General features: G+C 27.7%; 1 protein-coding gene across 1 annotated transcript in view; it reads right to left on the bottom strand.

Moving 5' to 3' along the window:
• LOC136074028 (NACHT, LRR and PYD domains-containing protein 3-like) overlaps positions 1–17709 on the bottom strand; it is a 44664-nt gene extending 26955 nt beyond the window's left edge. Inside the window, exon 1 of the mRNA XM_065786326.1 lies at positions 16528–17709. The gene's annotated coding sequence lies outside the window, so the exon portion shown is untranslated. The remainder of the gene's footprint in view (positions 1–16527) is intronic.
• Positions 17710–19673: the final 1964 nt, after the last annotated feature.

The raw sequence follows: 19673 nt of genomic DNA, 5'->3' as shown, positions 1-19673 counted from the left end.
GGAGTGACACCAATTTTTAAACATAATATAAGTATTAATAAGCAAAGAAATATATTGAAACATATGGACCGTAAACACATAGATTAAAGCACATGAAGCATACATTAAAACAAACATGTAGAAATCATAATTTGCAGATTTAATAATAATAAAAATAATTAAAAAAAAAATAAACGAAAAGTACTGATGAAAATTCAAGTAATGACAAAAAGAAAATTATAAGAATATTTTATTTGTAAGGATAATAGGTCTAAAGGTAAGAATAAAATTTTTTCAGAACGTTTTTTAAATTAATATTGTTTAAGATGGAGTAAATGTATTTTAGGATATAGTTATTTTGGACTCATTCAAAATGCATGTAAGGCTCCTGTTCCATTCACAGATTAACACTAATTAACAATAGAATTTTTACCATACTTCTGGATTTTAAAAGATGGTACATTTAGTTTTCAATTGTGTATATTTCTAGTAGAGTAGGAATGTAATAGTCTACTTTCTGTGAACAAGTTTGTGATAGGAGATTGTGGGTTTTTATTTAAGGAGTCAAAAACAAAAAGAAGATTAGCATACTTTGCTAGTGCTGGAAATGTTGAAATGAAAATATTTATCAGTTACTAATATGTTTTTAATTCTTAAAAAATTTTCACTGATTTTCACTTTTGTTTTGAGAAATTTTTTTTGTTGATAACAAGTGAAAATTAATAAATGGGAGAGGGGGGCTTAATGAGCTTAGGGTGGATGGGAAAATTTTCTAAAAATTAATTAATAAACATCCGCCTCACCCACTTCTATCAATTACTCGAGAGTTCACTCACACAAATATATTTTTTGTTAATTCACCTCCCCAAGGCCGAGAAGGCCACTATAGACGAGGAGGCTACTTAAGTGTGGTTATAACCCTCTCTCAACTCTATAACTCCGAAACACGAACCATGGCGAACAAGGTCGCTGCGCGGAGAAACAAGTTAAGCCCGGTACTACAAAAGATGTGGTGGGGATCGAACTCAGAACCTCTCGCTTATGAAGCAAGTGCTCTACCACTACACCACTACTGCATTATATATATATATATATATATATATATATATATATATATATATATATATATATATATATATATATATATATATATATATATATATATATATATATTTGTGTTCTGCCATGACCTCAGGTGCGGTGCTTGTTCATCCGCGAGTTACTTTGCATGTTTGTGTTTAGTAACCAGAAGCTTCTTGTATGTTTATTTCATAGTTAGTTTTATTAACTTTGATGATTATTAATAATTTGATTGAAAATGCAATTATTGTTGAAAGTCTTTTTGTTTACAAAATAAATTGTAAAAATTGCTTTAAAAGATTACAATAGAATAAAAAACAGATACACAAAATTACATTTACTTAAAAAATACACACTTTTAAAAAAAAAAATAAGAATATCCTAATAAACAATAGAATTTTTACCATACTTTTAGGTTTTAAAAGATGATACATTTAGTTTTCAATTGTGTATATTTCTAGTAGAGTAGGAATGTAATAGTCTACTTTCTGTGAACAAGTTTGTGATAGGAGATGGTAAGCTTTTGTTTAAGGAGTCAAAAACAAAAAAGATTTGCATACTTTGCTAGCACTGGAAATGTTGGAATGAAAATATTTATCAGTTACTAGTATGTTTTTTAATTCTTAAGGCCGATTTTCACTTTTGTTTTGAGAAATAATTTTTAATTATTTTTCAAAACAAAGGGGGCCTAATGAGCTTAGGGTGAATGGGAAAATTTTCTAAAAATTAATTAATAAACATCCGCTCCACCCACTTCTATCAATTACTCGAGAGTACATTTACATAAAAAATACATACTTTTTAAATAAAAAATAAGAATATACAAATAAAATCTATATTGTATAACAAACTTTCAAAATTTTAACAATTTAAAAAATATATATTTTAAACATTTATTTTTGTAAACAAATAATGATAGTTTAAAAGATTTACGGCTTTGCAGATGTGGCTCCGAGAATGAGCCATAGTATTAAAATAATAGTTCGATAATATATTCTTAAAACAACTTACGCTTGGAATTTCAAAACTTAACAAGTCTCGAATAATACAAGTTTTAAAACATTTTAAAAGATTACATCTAGAACATTATTTCACTTAGTCAGTGTATTCTTTAAACCAATAGAATTAGTTTGTTCGTATATTTGGCAGGTTTTTAGTGTTCACGAATATTCTTTTTATTCTTCGGCACCAAAATGTTTTGAAGACATTCAAGTTTATGTATGTTTCCATGTATGTCATCAACAAAGGTTTGACCATAAAACATAGAAACATGGTCGGCCATTTTTTGCCAACCTTAAGCACTTCTTGGTCAGCAGTTAAGTCAGTATTGCCAAATACCAACCCTAATTCTGAGGGTTAAGTCTATGATGGTAAGTGGTGGATCAACATAAACTAAAATCAATCAAGAAGTTGATTTTGAAGTTAAGCTTCTTCAAAAGTTCCCATCAACATGTTTTGACTAACACAAAAGTTCCCTCAACATATTTTTACTGGCCTTAAATAGAAGACTAATGTTTTATTTAACCATATTTTCTAGAGCTTGCTTTAGTTCTAGTGAATACTTAAGTTATATAATATAACTTATAAATTATTGTTAATTTATTTTTATTATATATATATATATATATATATATATATATATATATATATAATATATATATATATATATATATATATATATATATATATATTAGGGCTGTTCATGTGAACACAGGAAAAAAATTTTTTTCTCGGATTTGAATGCATAGTTGTTTATTTTGTGCCATTTGACATAGTAATTGACTGTGGAAAAAATCTTTCCAATCAGATAATGTTTAGGGGGTGCTCAATGACCATAAAGTTTTACGAAAAACGTCAAAAACGTGTAAAAAGTTCCAAAGTTCCAAAAATTTCTAGAACCTGGTTAGTTAGATTTTTTCCACGGAAATATTGTCTGATTGCGTGCTATATAGATTAATTAAAGTGCAGCAGATTAACTGTCATCAGGGCACCAGACTAAAAAATGTCTGCTAGTGTTTAAAACAACTGTGTTTATATCATTTTGTTAAAATTTGTATTCATAATTTTAATACTATTATTTAACTCAATTTAGAATTTGTTCAAACAGAATAAAAAGGTTTACAAGTATAAATATTATTTTTATTTGGAATTTCAGTTTGACAACAAATGTATTAATATTTTGATAGTACCTAACCTTAGTAACCTATTACAGAAAACTAGCATGGTAGTCTGGTAGTGTATTGTTTGTTATTAAGTGCAGATAATAATAATTTCTAATTTGAAAATATTTATTTAATTTCTTTAGTAATAATTATTATAATATATTGCTGCAGCTGCATAAACCAACAACTGAATGATAATTTTGTATAATATGGTATTGAGTCTTGATTTTCTCATAATATTTCAGTTATCATTGAAATGGCAGCATCATCTCGTGTTGCTATCTCTACACGACTTCAAACCAAAATCTTTTTAATTGGACAACCAGAGCCAAATCTTCCAGATAAAGTTCTTCCCTTAACATCTGATGTTTTAAAAACATTTTTTTATCATCTTAATTCAACCAAAAAGTCAGTGCCTGAAAGTCTTAAAACAACTGTTGATGAACTGATTATTATTTGGAATAAAGCCCGTATTCCGACAGCATTTCATCCGAATGTAGTCTTAAAGTTGAAAACTTTAGTCCAGGAATTTAAATTAATAAAAAAAAAAAAATCCAGATTGTCAGATTCTCAGAAATCGAGAGAGAAATCATTTACAGACACCATTGGCCTGCTTTTTGACATTGCCCACAAGGATGCTGAAACCATGATCAGAATTGAAGAAGATAAAGAATTTTTATTGGATCAGAGATGTCAGAGAAAAATGGTGATGTTTGGAGAGGACAAAGAACTTTCAAAATTAGAAGAAAGAAATGAAGCAAGGAAACAAGCAGAGAGAGAACGAAAGCTAAAAGAAGAGCAAAGACAATCTGGTGCGAGTGCAATAGTTCCTGTTATTGAACCTTTACATGACGAAAGTTATAGTGATGACAACGATAACGATGCTGTTGATAATGACGAAATGGTTGATAGAGATTTTGAGATAGAAATCCCTGTTTATTACAGACAACAAGTCAGTAAAGCAAGTTCTTCAGGGTCAGCTGAATCAAGTTTAGCAAGTACTCCAAAACGACAATGTATCTTAGATACAATTCTTGACTCGCCTGATGTTTCATCAACATTAGACAGAATTAATCTATCTGACACAAAATTTACTATACTAGCAGCAGCAATTGCAAGGGCTGGTGGACAGAACCTCGATGATGGATCATTGTCACGTTCTACAGTCCGTAGAAAACGAACCTATCATCGATCAAATATTGAAGCCACTGTTCGAACTGAATTCTGCGATTTGGACAAACCACCATTAATCGTCCACTGGGATGGCAAACTGATGATAGATCGTACAAATTCTGCAGCCCCTAAAGCAAATGTTGACCGGCTATCTGTAGGTGTGACAGGTCACAATGTTGACAAAATACTTGGAATAGCAAAACTATCAGCTGTAACTGGAGAAGCCCAAGCAAAAGCAGTTATTCATCTGCTTAATTTCTGGGACATAATTGGTGATGTTATTGGAATGAGTTTTGATACTACAGACTCTAACACTGGCTCCAAAAATGGTGCATGTGTAGTTCTAGAGAAACATATAGGTAGAAATTTGTTATATTTCGCTTGCAAATACCATGTTCATGAGATCATAGTAGCAGGAGTGTTTGGATCACTATTTGGACCATCATCTGGTCCCAACATACCTCTTTTCCAGAGGTTTCAGCAATATTGGCGCAAAGTTAATCAAGGAAATTTTAAACCTCTGGATGACATTCGAATGAAAATACCCCTGGTGCAAGAACTACAAAACGAAGTGATTGCATTCCTCAAAGAAAACCTGCATGTTAAAATGCCAAGGGATGACTACAAAGAAATCATGGATCTCTGTCTGTTAATACTTGGAAAACTGCCTGATCAAGAAGAGAAAAATTATCATTTCAAGATCCCTGGTGCTTATCACATGGCTCGCTGGATGGCCAAGGTTATTTATTGTTTTAAGATTTATTTATTTCGTGAAGAGTTCAAGTTGACCACAAAAGAGGAAAAAAATCTCTGTGAATTTTGCTTATTTGCTAGTCTGGTTTATGTAAAATCTTGGATATCATGCACAAATGCCAGCGATGCTCCAGTTAATGACTTGTTTCTGTTTCAGCAACTTAAGCAGTTTGCAGTTGTGAATAAAACGATTTCCAAAGCAGCAGTCAAAAACTTTCAAAACCATTTGTGGTACCTTTCACCAGAATTGGTCCCACTAGCTTTGTTTTCAAACAAACTTCAAACGGAAGAGAAGCGAAAAATGATTTTCAACATGAAATTTCACGGTGAGAACTGGTCTGAAAGGTTGATCAAATTAAAGAACATTGAAAGTCTAGAGAAGAAATCTCTGGACATGCTGGTGACATCAGTTTCAGCAAGTGCGTTGCGGTTAATGAAGGTTGATATTGATTTTCTGTTCAACAACGATCCAGCTACCTGGAATGATTCCCCAGAATACCAAGAAGGAAAAAATTTAGTATATTCATTGAAAGTAGTAAATGATGCTGCCGAACGATCTGTGGCTTTAATGTCGATGTTTAATGAATCGATTACAAGGAATGAATCTGAAATGCAGAGGTTAATTCAGGTGGTTGAGGATCACAGAAAGCGAGTGCCAGATGCCAGAAAGTGTACTCTGAAGAGTTATAGTCCTCGCTAGCATTAACATTGCACGAACTATAACATTACGATAATTAAATGTTAATTGCTCATATGTTTTTTTGTTTATAATTCGTATTTTAATCAATGACAAAGAATCAAAAATCCTAGTGTTTTATTTTGGAAAAATTCTGATATAACAAAAACCGCAGAACTTTAGTCGTATTGCAGTATTTTATTTCATTAATTTCTCTGCTAATAAACCAGTCTAAAGTGGATGTGGATTGTAATTTGTATTCAGAATTTAATATTTAGAGATAATTAAAACTGATCAAATCTGAAAAATCTAATTAACCGGGTTTTAGAAATTTGTGGAACTTTGTTACTTTTTCCATGTTTTTCACATTTTTTGTAAAACTTTATGGTCATTGAGCACCCCCTAAACATTATCTGATTGGAAAGATTTTTTGCACAGTTAATTACTATGTCAAATGGCACAAAATAAACAACTATGCAATCAAATCTGAAAAGAAATTTTTTTTTGGACAGCCCTAATATATATATATATATATATATATATGTTTCCATGTATGTCAACATGTATGTTTCCATGTATGTCATCAACAAAGGTTTGACCATAAAACATAGAAATGTGGTCGGCCATTTATTGACAACCTTAAACACGTCTAGGTCAGCAGTTAGGTCGGTATTGCTAAATACCAATCCTAATTCCAAGGGTTGAGTCTATGATGGTGGATTAACATCATAACTAAAATCAATCTAGAAGAAGTTGATTTTGAAGTAAGGCTTCTCCAAAAGTTCCCATCAACATGTTTTAACTAACCCAAAAGTTTCCTCAACATATTTTTACTGGCCTCAAATAGAAGACGAATGTTTTATTTTCAACATATTGAAAAAACTATATTTTCTAGAGCTTTCTTTAGTTATAGGGAATACTTAAGTTATATAATATAAGTTATTGTTAATTTATTTTTATTGTATTTGCAAAACTTTTTTACTAATGTCTTCAATAAGTGATTTATCATTGAAATTATAGTTCTTTATGTTAATGTTATTTTTCCAGTTAGATCTTTGATGACATGTAAGCTTTTAAGTAACTTAAAATGTTAATAGCATTAAAAAAATAGATGTTTTGAGATATTGGGGGCCTAAAACAAATTATGTAAATTTGTTGTTTTAATAATTTTTAAGCATGCTCTTTTCTAATTTTAGTATTTTAAGTAGATTGATTGGATTCTGCTTCAAAAAAGCATAATAAATGTTTATTTTCATATTTTTGCTGTCTTTTTTTATTTGATTAAAGTAAACGTTTTTCAAAAACTGGGTCATTTTAGGAAACTTATAAAAAGTCAATATAAAAGCCAAAATAAAAATAATTAACTGCTAAAAATTTTTATCTAAAATTTTCCACGCAATGTTTTTTTAAGAGTCTTTTGTTTTTATAATAACGTTTTTTTAATATATAAAATAAACATGAAACAAAAAGGAAGATACATGGTTGAATGGACTATGTGATTTGATGTGGAGTTACCCGAAACAGAGTATAATCAGTTTAATGTTACAACAAATTTTATTTTAATTGAAATAAAAAACACATTTTCAGGCTGTAAAAACAGATATAGTAGGCTTTTTAAATTATAGTTGTTATGTTTTAGAAACCATTATATAGCGCCAGTTCATTATATTTTAACTAATTTAAATACAATTTATATAGGGTCAGTTCAATATATTTCAACTAATTTAAAGAAAAATTATGTGGCACGCCATCTTTGGTTTTTCTGTTTTTTATATTCTTTTTCTCTATTATTTCAATAGGTTAAACTTGAAAGTTCAGAGTACAACAGTTCCAAAGTACATAGTAAAAAAATGGATGTTTTCATATGGAACTGCTCACAACTTACAATTTTTCAAAACTTCTGTCAACCGTTTTCTTTTTAACTTATTTTTGTTTTCTAATAACAATCAAATTAATATTGGTTGGTTGCAGTTGAGAGTGAATTAGAATAAATAATAATTAAAAATATATATGACAATCTGCTTCAAAATACTGAGGCAGTTTTTAGTAATGTTTGAAAAATCATTCTGAAAGAAGACTACTCACTAGTATAGAAGAACCAATTTGGGAATTTTTGCTTTAGCTAATTAAGTTTTTAGATTTTAATTATGTTTTCAGATTTATCAGATTTAAATTTATTCTTAGAGTTCTCTATATATCCGAAATCAAATCAGCTGACTATACACGGTTAAATGATTTGAGAATGTTGCTGCTAATTATAACATTTTTTAGTCATTATTCTGTTTGTGTCAGGTGCTTACGAAAAGCTTAATTATTTCAAGTATCTAATAACAACCGATATACATTAGTGTCTAGTTAGTGATATTTTTCCACATTACAAGAGCCTGAGCTCAAAAACACAAAAAGGTTTTATTTCTACAGGCTTGGAAAAAAAGGCATACAATTTCACGTCATAGTATGACGACGCAAATACTATTTGATTTTGAAAACTTGACCACGGCTGTTATAATGTTTTGAAAATTTTTGTACATTTTAAAAACGCACAAAAAAATCTTAACTATGAAGAAACTTAAGATAAAAACTTATTGTAAAAGTAGCCAATAAATCTATCAATAAATTCAAACAACTTTCAAAAAAGTTTGTCTTTTTCTTTCTTCTTAACAAAATCTTTCTAATTTTCGAGTGAACTAACCTTAATGATTCTTATATAAAGTTTATTAAAGAGACCATCGCTGTTTAAAGTTGTTGCTTATAAAATTAAAATTTTTAAAAATAAATTTGACTTTTTTTCATTTTACTTATAAAAAAATCTTATATAATTAAATAATATAAATAAAACTCTAAACAACTCCCACTTTAATTAAACTACTTTAATTAAAAAATAAGGACTTAGAATCAGAAACAAAAAAAGTTTAGCTCATAATAAGATTAGTAATGAAAGATGAAATTTTTGTGAAAACTATAGATATTAGTTGATAAAGCTAATTCATTGCTTTATCTTGTGCTTTCTTATCAAGTTACAGAAAGTAAACAGTTTATTAACTTTTTGTAATAAAGAATATTTGATTTTGTAATTTACAGTTTGGTAAAGTTACTGTTGTGATATGTATACTTTACAGTATAAAAAATAAAGCTGAGCTTCAAAATTAATTTAATTATTAATTTACTACAATAATTAAAATGATTAGCTACTTTATTTAACAGCATCTTGCTAATATTAAGTTGTTAGTAAAGATAAACATGTCAAAGGTATTTATTTTCATTGTAATTAAAATCCAATTTTTTCAGAGCATTTGTTAAAAACTGTGGTTAAATTGTCAAGACGAAATACTATTTGCGTATTCATATAAATTCTTGAAGTCGCTCGCCTTCCTTATCAAGCCTTTTCTATCATACTAAAAATAGATTGAAAGATATATATTTTTTTAATTGTTAACTAGTTTATAAAGTAGAAACGTACTAAAACAAGTTGTTTGTAACTAATTTTGACTTTTTTTAAAAAAATTCTTTTTTTTATTATAGAAGTCTTTAATACACACATGACAAAAATAGGTTTTAAGTTTTAGGTCAGAGTTCCCCAAATACTTTTATGGAACTTTTATCAGTGACTCTTCAGGATACTGAATCTAGAAGCTTAAAAATCAAAAGGTAGCCGTTTTTGAAAAAAACGATTTCAAACTTTTGTATATTATTTTATAAAAGGGGAGGGGGTGAGAGTTGTAAAGTTAAGGTTTTCCTTATAAAAAGTCAATATCAACACTTTCTAATGATATTAAAGTTAATCCAGTATTGCAGGCAATTAAATTTTGATCATCTTAAGATGTTAATTTTCCTATAGAACTGTTGATGGAAGCATTCTTTACTTTATATAGTAATTTATTTGTTTAATATAATAATAGAATGTTTCAAACCCTAGTTATTGTTTCGTTATTGTTAATATTAAACATAAATTACTTTATTAGAAAAATGCCTAATATATTATCTATCAAAACAGTAAACAGCAAAGAAAAACGAGACCATTTATTGAATCAGAAAATTATTTGTTGCTGTTGTTTGAAGAAATGCATAAAACGTATTCCAGTCACGAAGTTATTAGAGGCTTACATAAGAATGTATGTAAGACCTGAATATTCAATATCTGTGTACAGTTATCCAACAGGTATATTCCATATTATAATTAACTAATGCAATTATTTTATTAAAAAATACTTTCTGAAAATAATCATTATTTAAAAATTAATTTACTTTATGTAGGCATTTGTCCAACATGCAAAAAGTATGTAAACTTACTGAAAGAAAGTAAAGACATACCAAATGTAGTTATAACTCGATGGCAATCTTCCCAATTATCTAGATGTGTAAGCACTAGAAATTGTGAAACATGCACAGTTTGTTCAATAGCTAGATCCAGATTTCCACATATGAAAAAAACAAAGAAATTAGTAAGTTCGAATAGGATGTGTAACGTTTGCTTATGTGCGATTAAGAGAGGAATTCGACATCAATGTAATGAAAGGAACGTGTATACAAATCTTTCTGCTAAGTTATTTAATGCTTCAAAAAAAGTTCAGAAAAAAGTCACTTCAAATGTTTTAAGATTGATTATTAAAAAAAAGAAACTTAAGCATGGAATCCAGACACATCTAAATACTGGTAATTTGTTTATTAGATTTATTAGTGTTTTCGAATTGATTAAATTATCTAAAGTATTTTATTATTCAGGTGGGTTGCCATTACCTAAAACTATTGGTGTTCCTCAATTAGTTATTAGGAAAGTCAAATTTGAAGAAACTGAAAAAATGATTATTCGACTTGGACTTTGGTCAATTCAAATCACGCATCCTTCTGAAATCCTTAAGGAAAAGTGGAATTCAATTTGAGGCGAATCTTGAAAAAAAACATTGCAAAAAAAGTAAACTCCTATCTGAATTTTATGTGAAGACAATTTTTGCAGAAGAAAAAAAAAAAAAAGTTGTCAACCGATGTGTCAAGAGACCTTGTTTATGTTTGTCAATTAACCGAGCTGCTTAACTTTGTAATGACTTCCAGAAAGCAAAACCTTTTCCAAACATTAATACGAATTGGAATTGATTCAGGTAAAAACATTATTAGATGAAGAAATATTATACAACTTATATATAATATAGAACTTAATAATATATATTTTTTAAATTAAAATTAATATTTTGTAGGAGGTGGATCACTTAAGGTAACTTGTAACCTCTTTGATCCAGAAAAAGAACGATGCGAAGATCAAAGTTCTCATGGAACATACTCTGGAATTAACCATTCCATAGTTCTTGCATATTGTGAAAACTTGCAGGAGACACACAAAAATTTAGCCATTTTATTAGATCTTCTTAAGGTAGAAGATTGTAAATATGTTTTTGCAGCTGATTTGAAAATAATTAATATTCTTCTTGGAATTTCAGTAAGTTATGATTTAAAATTAATTTATTATGTGACTTTTAATTAGTTAATTAGGATTTTTCAAAACACATAAGAAAACTTAGTCTCATGGCGGTATGTATGCTTGTGCTTGGTGTGAAGGAGAATGTGAACTTTTTGGTGGGTTGACAAGAACATTTTTATCATTGGATCTATGGCATCAGAGGTACATGGAAGCTCGTTATCGAAGTTCTGAAATGAAAGATTATAAGGTGTAAATGTTAATTATTATTTAATTTTAAAATTTAAAAATCTTTTTATTATAAAAAAAATATTTTTTTCAAAACTGGTAATCAAATTAATAAACTTTGATAGAATGTGGTGAATGTATGCCTAATAAAGGAGAGAAACAAGTCAAAACTAGTTCTTGAAGTAATTCCTTTGCCGGAGCTTCATATGTTAATGGGATTTGTAAATCATATATCAACTTATATAATTTTTTATTGGCCTGAATACAAAGACTGGGTCAACTCACTTATATGTATTAGAAGAGGATACCATGGGGGAACATATGAAGGCAAAACATGCAGGATTATTCTTAAAAACTGTGACCAGCTTTCACTAAGGCTACCAATTGAACTCTTACCACTTCTATGTCCAATGAGAAAATTTGAGAAATTAGTTCAAGGAACCTTCGGAAGTTATCTTAACCCTTGTTTTCTTCAACTAATAACTGACTTTGTTTGTTCCTACAAAGCCACACAAGAGTACTGTTCAGAGGTACAGTTAAATATAATGAACTTGCTTTAAATTGGCTTTGTATTAATATACTATTATTATTATCTTATAGAATATTTTATTAGTTTCTTGGAAAGAAACTTACTGTGACCTGGAAAATACATATAATCTCAGCTCACTTGCAACAATTTATTGAACTTACTGGTCATTCTCTTGGACGATACAATGAACAGGCATCTGAATCGGCTCATTCAAAAATGAAGCCAATAATCGAACGATTCAATGTTTCACAAACAAGCTCAAAGCACTCTCTTAGAAGCAGAAGAATTGCTGAATCGTTCAGCAGTACTAATTTATAGATTAAAAAATTCAGATATTTTGATATATATTTATAAATTTTAAACATTGGATACAAATATTTTTTTTAATTGTTAGCTAACAGTATAAAAAAATCTTAGTTTTTTCAAACATTTTCATTTTGTAACATGAATAGTTAATCAGGTATATGAGTTAATATGGATAATAAGAATTGTCTTTTTAAAAGAATTTGACATTTGGAAAAAAAATTCCACTCCATTTCAAGGCTAATACAACTTTTTTAATGTTTGAGATAACTAACTTCGAGATAAATTTTAGATAACTAAAAATTAACATCTTAAGATGATCAAAATTTAATTGCCTGCAATACTGGATTAACTTTAATATCATTAGAAAGTGTTGATATTGACTTTTTATAAGGAAAACCTTAACTTTACAACTCTCACCCCCTCCCCTTTTATAAAATAATATACAAAAGTTTGAAATCGTTTTTTTCAAAAACGGCTACCTTTTGATTTTTAAGCTTCTAGATTCAGTATCCTGAAGAGTCACTGATAAAAGTTCCTTAAAAAATTTGGGGAACTCTGACCTAAAACTTAAAACCTATTTTTGTCATGTGTGAATACCCCATATATATTATGAAAGTCTTATAAAAAAACTATTAGGCATTAATTTCAGAAGATATCAAACAATTTAATACCCCATATATATCATGGAAGTCTTATAAAAAACTATAAAGCATTAATTTCAGAAGATATCAAACAATTTTAAATTTGAGACATAATACTCCCTAACTGTGGGTTTAAATCGAGTTTTTGGGCTAATGGACATTATATTTTTTGAACATATTTGATTTCGAAAGTGCAACAAGCTGCTTATATATTTCCCATTTATTGCAGACAACAGTAGCTGATCTGAAAAATGACCTGTAAACACTTTTAATGAATGGTAAAAATTAAGTTAACTTCATTTTTGAATTTTTTAGAGAGTTTCTGATTTTTTCCAAAGTTGAGGAGGGTATAATTATTCTCGAATATCATTAAAGTTAAAAAAAAAACTCTCAAAACAGAACTATTCTGATAAAAGTCTAGAAAAATTATGTCGTTAAAAAAGTAGTTTCTTTTTACATAAACTGAGGGGAATTGTCAAGTTTATAAGATTATAATTTCTAACTGGTTGCAATTTTCTCAATTTACATACTTAATGAATTCACTTTTTTATTATTCTTACACCACCCCATGGTAAAAGGTGTAAAACACAGTAACCATCTTTACTACAGATAGATTTATATAGACATTTTACTTAACATAAATTTTATTTATTTATCTAATTGCTGTGGTGAGCAAATGATCACTGAGTGGTAATCCACTTTAGCAGCAAGTTTTATTAGTAAAAAAATTCCTTCTACTTGAGTCTCAGAAGTGTATCTATATCTAGAGATCTCAGAAGTGTACCTATGATTGTGGATATAGTCACAAACACAACCAACTGGACCAGTGGTTGACAAAAGTTCCTTAGGGAAGATACTGTATTTAGCTGAAAAGAATTATTAAAACATTTAAAAAAGTTAATTAAATTGCTTCTTTCTCTTCTCATAAATAAGGTTGTTAAATTAAGTCTATTTAATCTTTCCTCATAAAGAGGCTCTGAATATCCTAGAATTAATCTTCTTGCTCTATGTTGTACTCCTTAAATTCTATTTGCTTTAGAAACACGCAGATATATGACAACCATATTTCAGATCGCTTTTAAACATGACACCAAGATCATTTACACAATCCACAGTACTCAATAGATAATCAGAAACGTTATACTTATTGATATTTTTATTTAATTTATTACTTTTATTGACATGCATTATTTTATTTTTATAACATTTTTCTATATTTAGTTGCTATTCATTTTTCTATATTTAGTTGCCTTGAGCCATTGCACTAATTAAAAAAAAAATTTATGTCATCCTGTAGATCATTACTACTGTTATTACGGATTATGTGGAAAACTTTGCAATCATCAGCATAGAGCTTGCATTGATTTTTTAGTTTGTCCAGAAGATCATTGATATAAATTATAAACAATAATGGTCCGAGAACAGAGCCTTGCCATACACCACCTAAAACACTAAACCACGTAGGCGCAATGTCTTCAAAAACAACTCTTTGCCTTCTATTTGATAAAAAAGACTCAATCCATTTAAAATGAATCCCTTTATACCGTACATTTCAATTTTTAATATAAGTTTTCTATGGTGAACTCTGTCAAATGGTTTAGAAAAGTCAGTAAAGAGAATATCAATAGGATAATCTTGATCCACTGCTAAAGTTACAATATCTTGGCTTTCAAGTAAATTTGTAAAGCAAGATTTACCTGGTAAAAAACCATGCAAATTATTTGAAAGCAAACTTTTGGGGTAAATTAAAAAGGTAAAAATAATCTTTGAAGAGGATGCGGAACTGCTACAGAATACTGCTGATGAAAATTAGTGTGTTTTTTAATTTCAATTTAAACCCACTTTATATATCTGTGTGTTTTTATTCTGTATGGGCTTTTGGGATGTTTTTTGTTCATCTGTAAGTCACTTTATATATTTGAATGTTTGTGTTCTGTATGGATCTTTGGTTAATGATTATTAATAAAATTTCATTAATAATGCTTTTAAAAGTATTGTTTATAAAAAAAGTTAAAACTTTGAGACTATAAATTTGATAAAAATCATCACTCTGTATATGTTGATGGTAAATTTGAACTTGATGTGTCTGAAAACCATAATTATTAACATCAGTTTTCTGATTCTAAAGATGCTGACTTAAAAGAAACAAATTATATTGGTTTCTATTGGTGTCCCTTTGAATTAAAGATGAAAACAACCTAGTAATCTAGACTAATCAAATTTATAACTCAATTATTTCTACCAGTCAAGTTACTCTAGTGAAAGCAAAGGAAAGTAGCATTAGTGTGAAGAGGTATTTTCAACTAACTCTTAGTAAACTGGCAAAAACTGTTCCGGGAGTGATGCCAATGACCTGGCATGCATGCTACATGGGTTCACTATAGATAAAAACTACTATAATGTGCTCAGTACTTTTTGCAATCCTTTATCAGAAGCTACAGGCACTAAAACACCATCTGATATTGTTATTGTGTATGAGTCTGTAGGCTCAGAATATACCACATTCTGGGCTTACAGACTCATACATGGTCTGAGCAGAACGTGGAGGTCAAAAATTACTCCTTGATACTGCTTGATTAAGTACTCTTTGAATTTTCTTCTTCCAGTGGTGGTAACACTGATATCAAAAAAATGTTAGATTGATATTTTAGTCCAAAAGAGAGTCAATCTGATTTATATTTAAGTTCAACATACTCCTTAGAACCAATCAGCATAATGATGAAAATAAAAAAGTTGATTCTAATCAAGTTTTTTTAAAAGATTTTTATATTTTAACTTATATTAATTAAAAATAAAATAAAATATAATAAAAGAAACCCTAAATGCCCTTTTCCAATAACAGTCCACCTATTCCCTGGGTTTTTTAAAAAAGCGACATTCTGGGCATTAGGTACAAGAAAAACATTTTATTCAAAAGAACATAAAAAAATAAAATGAATATTTCTATTTTAACACCACACATTCTTAAGAAAATGAAATGAAAGTCAAAAAATAAATAATAACTGAAATAACTAGAATTCATTATTATCCAATTAAATAAACAAAACAAACAGAAATCCAAATGTTCATAACTATTTTTGGAATATAGTAAATGTTAAAGAAATTAAGAAAAAAAACAGTATTGCAATTAACTTTTTTTGTTGTTGCTTTTTTTGCTTTCTTTTCTTGGCAGAAAATCTGTTCACTATTTCTGGACAATTTAAAGTCACTAAATGATTTACTAAAGTTATTATTCCGAATAAACAAAAACTTTCACATTAAAAGAAATATGGAGCAAATTTATGTCCTTTTCTTTTGTTTGTACAATTTTTTTTTTTTGGATTTTTGTTTAAAAAAAAATAATTAATTTTTTTAATAAACTTTTAAAAATAAAAAATGAAATAATAAAAAAAAAAATTAAACAAAAAAATAATAACCGAAATAACTAAAATTCATTTTTATCGAGCTTTTTAAAAGAACAAAACACACAGAAACTCAATTGTTAATAATTATTTATTAACAATTCTCCAGGTCTCTATTTCTGATAGACTTGATGTTTCTAAATTTTAAGTATTTAAAAAAAAAAAAAAAAAAAACAGTATTAAAATTACCTTTCTTGGCAGAAATGCTAGTGTCTATTTCTGATGAATTTGATGTTTCTAAATGATATATTAAAGTTATGACTACTGACCAGTGTTGGGGTCAAATACATTTGATCAAATACTAATACATTAATTCTAAATTCTTAAATATAATCATATGTTATCAGAGTTTTCCAAATACAAATGCAAATACAATCATTGATATTTTAAAAAATACATATAATTTTAATTTTAATTTTGGACCTCTGGTGTTGTGCTAGGTGGTCATTCGCTTGTAATTGCAATAACCACTTGAACAATTACTGAAACTATTTAATGAAAATAGAAGAATTTGACAACAATGATATGATAATGGTAAAACAAAATAGAAGAATGAAAACAAGTCTTAAGAATTTGATAGAATTTTATTTATTTAGGAATTTCAAAATATAAATACATTGTATGTAATTTGAACGATGTTAAACAAAAAACTTTTTTAAAGTACCAACAGTGATTGTCTCACTTTTCAAGTTTTTTTGCTTTATTTTCAACTAAATTCAACTACCTAACCCTGAGTCTACGACTCTACTACAGTCAAAGAAACTAATCGAACTTTTTTTCAACTTTTATTTTATTCACAACTCTCTGTTTTAAACTCAAAAGCACAAACATTGTTTAAAAAGACCATCAGATGAAGACATATAGTAGGCAGGTAGATTTAAACTACAAACCTATATTTTGTGAGCTGAGTGTACTCCCATTAGTCTACTAGCTAGTAAACTATAATCAACTACTTTGTCACTTGATGTTCTGTACTCATTGTTTATTCATTATTTTTAAAACTATTACATTACTATTTAATTTTGCTGTCTTATAATGTTTAAAAATTAAAATATTTATTGATATATTATTTACTCATTAGATTGCTTTAAGGTTGTAGACTTTGAATTTATAATTTCTAATAAAAATTTTTAGTATCATTTTACGCTGCCCAAGCATGTAAAACAATGAGTTCTATCACCATGTTACTTCATCTTGTATAACTGAATGTAATGGTAAATTTATCACTTGGTAAATTTTATGTAACATTCCATAAATGAAGGTATAAATGTTTGACAATCGTGACAATCAAGCCTTAGCAATAAAATCATTCACATTTCTTTGATGTTTCAAAAAGCATGTCAGACTGACATGCATTTTTGACATTGTCAGTTGTATATATTTGAAAAGTATAGATAACACATTCGTCTAAAAAATAAATAAAAATTTTAGTTATTAAGGTGTATCAAGTAGACTTTACTGTCTTATTACACAGCGACTCTTTTTATTAAGAATTACAAATAGCAGTTGCAAAAGAGACAATTTTCACAAAAACAAAATATATTAGCCTAAAAACCAATTAAAAATCACAAAAATAATCTTAATCTTCCTTAAGATAGCATTAGTAGGAAGTTTGAAATTATTAAGAAAAGATTTTAGTAAGTAGTTTGATATTATTAAAGAGTTTGATAGGAACTTTTTCCAATATGAGCAACAACCATGGTATTATGTTAATCAATAAAAAAAAAGTTTGCGATCTAACAAAAAAGGAAGGGAAAAGATGAAGTTTATAGGGCAAGATAACAACTAGCTAACAACTTAAAAGATTATATGAACCAAGAAAGCAAGATGAAGAAAATGAATTCCAAAGAACTGATGTTTGAGAAAAAAAACTGAACGAATAAGAGTTTTTGAGCAATTGTCACAGTAAAAGAATGAGAATTAATTGAATGACAAGTAACACGAGAATGAATTTTAGTAGATGGCACTAGAGAAACTAGCTCTTTAGAGCAGTGCCCATTATAGTATTTGTCAAAAAGAGAAAGAGAAAAAAAAATATATATATATATATATATATGTATATATATATATATATATATATATATATATATATATATATATATATATATATATATATATATATATATGTATATATATATATATATATATATATATATATATATATTTATATATATATATATTTATATATATATATATATATATATATATATATATATATATATATATACATATATATATATATATATATATATATATATATATATATATATATATATATATATATGTATATATATATATATATACATATATATATATATATATATATATATATATATATATATATATATATATGTAAATTATGTTAGTGTATTTACAAATAGAGTGCTCAATGTTCTTAAAGAACAGAGCTATAATAAATTAGTAAATAACACTTATCTAACTTTTATCTTCTACTTTAAGTTTCACCATTGCTGGATCATCAGGAAGAGTTCAAACTCTTCCTGATGATAAAAGTTAGATAAGTGTTTTTTACTAATTTATATATATATATATATATATATATATATATATATATATATATATATATATATATATATATATATATATATATATATATATATATATATATATATATATATATATATATATTATTAAAATATTTTAAATGAGAAAATACAACTTTATAATGGAACTTGTATTTCCATTCAATCTAATATGAAAGTTGTTAACTACCTTGATGTTACATTTGATCTTAATAACTGCACTTTTCAACCTTACCATACCCCTGTTAGTACGCTAAATTATATCCATGCTAGTTCCAACAATCCACCAAGCATTTTAAAACAATTACCAACCTCAGTTGAACATAGATTATCTTCCGATTCTTCAAACGAAAAAATTTTCCAAAAGTCTGCTCCTATTTATAAAGACGCATTTGAAAAGTCTGGATTTCACACCAATCTCCAATATCATTCAAATCTAAATCCTTCTAATACTAATAAACGAAAAAGAAATATAATATGGTTTAATTCTCTTTTCAGTAAAAATGTGGTAACAAAAATTAGATAACTTTTCTTAAACTTAATTGACTTACATTTTCCATTACATCATAAGCTCCACAAAATTTTCAACAGAAACACTATAAAAGTTAGTTACAGCTGCATACCAAATATTCGATCAATTATTAATTCACACAACCAGCAAATTTTGCACAACAAACTCACCACTAATGATATAAATTGCAACTGCATTAAGAAAACAGCATGCCCTTTAAATAACGAACGTCTATCAAAAAACGTTGTATATAAAGCCACTTTATCATCACATAATCCTAG

The sequence above is a fragment of the Hydra vulgaris genome, chromosome 01 (genome assembly GCF_038396675.1).
Source record: "Hydra vulgaris chromosome 01, alternate assembly HydraT2T_AEP".
Classification (NCBI taxonomy): domain Eukaryota; kingdom Metazoa; phylum Cnidaria; class Hydrozoa; order Anthoathecata; family Hydridae; genus Hydra; species Hydra vulgaris.
The sequence above is the reverse complement of the archived record's forward strand: the minus strand, read 5'-3'. Positions and strand labels throughout refer to the sequence as shown.